We start from the raw sequence: 3,337 nt of genomic DNA on the forward strand, positions 1-3,337 counted from the left end.
ATTAATCTGACCCTACAATTAAACAGCTTAGACCGCATCATCACTTAACATGTGGCATCCGCCGGCGACTTTTTACAAAGTTTACCTAAGCCTTCTACCCTTACAGTCCACCGTACCCTTTGCATTCTTCGCCATGGAATAAATTAACTTATTAAAAAACTACATCTTTCCAGTTGGCCTTAGAAGGTGAACGCGAAAGAGAGATATTGAGAATTGTTAGACGCCTACTTGGAATCTTATGTAGACAGTCGTGCCTGCTTGTATATAGAGTATATACAGATATTTACTGAGCAAAGCCTATTACTCACTAAACGATTACTTGAATGTGCGTCCATGGCAATAGTTGTTCATGCACGGGATTTTCATTTAATGATAGACATAGACACCTAGAAAAAAGTAATTCAATTGAGTTTCTTGCCAGGTCTTCTCAATTGGATCTATATACCGAACTGGACGGTAGAGAAAAAAAATAAAATAATGTAAAAACTTGACGTTCATAAGCGGCTAAAATGTCCCACATGAATAAATAATTTTTGAATTTGAATTTGAATTTGATAGGAGTGGGCCTTCAACCGCTCCTTTAGTCCATCAGCGGGTTTGGAGTGCCCTCTGCACTCGCTCCCTCTTTCGTCAAATGCAACGTGAAAGCCAGCTACGGCCAACATCATTACAACAGTTTGTAAAAAAGGCTTTAAATACTTATCTTCAATGTATCTTACATTCTGTTTTAAGAATGTAGATTATACCTAGTACGTAAACTACAAAAAGTAGTACTAGTACTACGTTACATATATTACTACAGATAACATAATATTACATACTGTTACCTAGTACCTAAACACTAAAAAGTAAATCTTAACATTTCAATTATAATTTAAATATCGAACCTAAATGCCTAATTACCGATGTCGATTTTAAATGTTCAGTATTGTTCGGAAATGGCTGTTTTGCATGGGTCCCACCCTCTTTAGTCTCTCCTCATATTTTAGATTTATTTTACTACTTCTCATATTTATTTGTATTTGGGATTTTCCTTCTCTTCATAACTAATGCTAATGGTAGTAGTAAGTAGTTACCTATGTCTGTTAACTCTGAGAAGACATAATTTTTTGGACGTCCCAAAAACTAATAATTAATACAAGGTATGTAGGTATACCTACCCGCCAACTTCGGTAACTTAATAAAGATACAGAAATAAAACTCATTGTTACAGTAAGTATAAATAAATTTATTCTAATAATAATCAATAGTCATAATGGCTGGTATGACTAATGATTGTAAATGTATATCAACAACTATTACAGAATACTAATAAGTGATTTACTTGTCACATCAAAATCTAACACCGAATATTTGAAGCATTGAGAAAATGGTACCCTAAGGTACCCTACGAAACGTTAATATCTATGAGATTAATATTGATAAGTTTAATATTTTTAAAAGGGTAAATGCATACAAGCGTTTCAATAGCATAATCATGAAGCCTAGTCTACAATAAGCAAAGAATAAAGTAGAGTGTAACATGTGTAGAGTAGGTACAGTGCACACGGCCTAATCATTGGAAGAACGTTTGATAAATAACAATTGTAATATCAATACTATTTAGAACAATATACAATTCATCAGTCCGCATTGCCCAGGACGGAGTGACGAATAGTAGATTTCAAAAAATACATAAATAGTAAAAAAATGGAGCACCTATTAAATATGAGCACAACATCGAGATAAGAGTTGAGTAAACATTTAATATGTGAATCTTAATATTACACAACAATGGTGATACTCAAGCATACGGCCCGCCTGATGGTAAAAGACCATTGCGCCCATGTTCTATTATAATGCCAAAGGCATTAGTGACGCGTTGCCAACTCTCGTGACATAAACATGTCATAATGATTTATTTCAATAATTGATCTCACCTCACAAACCCTTACAATAATGTAAATTTGTTAAGTATGTTAGAATAGAAGAGAAATCTTAAGGTAGATAAATTACTAGCTACGAAAAGATGCAGTTAAGCAATACATATACGTTAAAGTTTAAACAGTATGTGGGTATATGAACATTATTATAAGTAATAGATAATATACGTAATATTGCATAATATTTAATTATAATAACAATTATCCACTACCATTTTCTATTATCTACACAGCATTTCATTTTTTCTTATAATTATTTGATTAATGTGTATTTCTAACAAGTTACCTATTCTATTATCTACTAATCTAATGTTTTTTTATTTCATTTTTTCTACAAAGCTACGGTAACTTCATTGCTAACAAAGAACTTTTTAGTAGTTCTTATTGATAACTACCAAACATTTCTAATCTATAAAGAATACAATAATAAGATTATATAGTTATATACTATAGCGCAAATTTGCTTCTATTTTATTAATGCTACGATACACGTTCTTGAAATATACAATCTTCTATTATATTTAAAATAAACAATAACCAAAATGGCGGGAGATCAAAAAGGTTTATAAAGTTTCCACCGAACAGGTACGGTCGGAAAAACATATCTAAATAAATGTAAAGCTACATGTGTTGCACACATTACAACATGAAATAATATAAAGTGCGGTGGATATTCAAATAATGTAATTGTTCCAGTTTCAACCTCATTGCTTATTATGAATAATATCTAGATACACAGAGAATCTAACTCTAAACACATCGACGGTTTGCTGAATTATATTCAAGTCATATAATACCTACATAAAGAAAACAATGTCAAATAGTAGACATTTATATAATACTTATAGCATAACTCTGCATAATAAAGTCAGGGTACATATTTTTTAAATATCTACATACTTAGGTACTTGACCCCATTACATGAGCTGTTGTTTTATACATACAAACAGCCAGTATTTAATCAATTCTAACTACCCCTTCAATCCATTATTTAAATGTTTTAAATTCCTACATATAAATATTGATGAATATAATATTAAAACCAAGCTAAGTATCACCGCGTAACAATTCCATCGTTAATCAAATATCGAATAGATATATCATATCATAGTTGTAATCATAGAGTACTATGTTTGTCATAGACAATGAAATATGTTTAGCGGGAATAAAAGAGAGTTGTTATACTATTACAAAATCTCTCTCTTTCTTTCTTTTCTTACACCTTATATCCAAGAGCTCACTAACGTTTCCCACATTCATAGACCACAGATTACAATCTACATTAGTAATCCATGATTTAAACCATATCCCTGCTTAGTAACTGCTTTTCATGCATTTACTTATATCCAATGTTATGTTATTACAATGAAACTACAATTTACCAATTTATTGGTAAACAATATCCTCTACAGGTT

The sequence above is a fragment of the Achroia grisella genome, unplaced genomic scaffold (assembly GCF_030625045.1).
Source record: "Achroia grisella isolate CSIRO2021 unplaced genomic scaffold, CSIRO_AGI_Agris_v1 utg779, whole genome shotgun sequence".
NCBI classification, from domain to species: Eukaryota; Metazoa; Arthropoda; class Insecta; order Lepidoptera; family Pyralidae; genus Achroia; species Achroia grisella.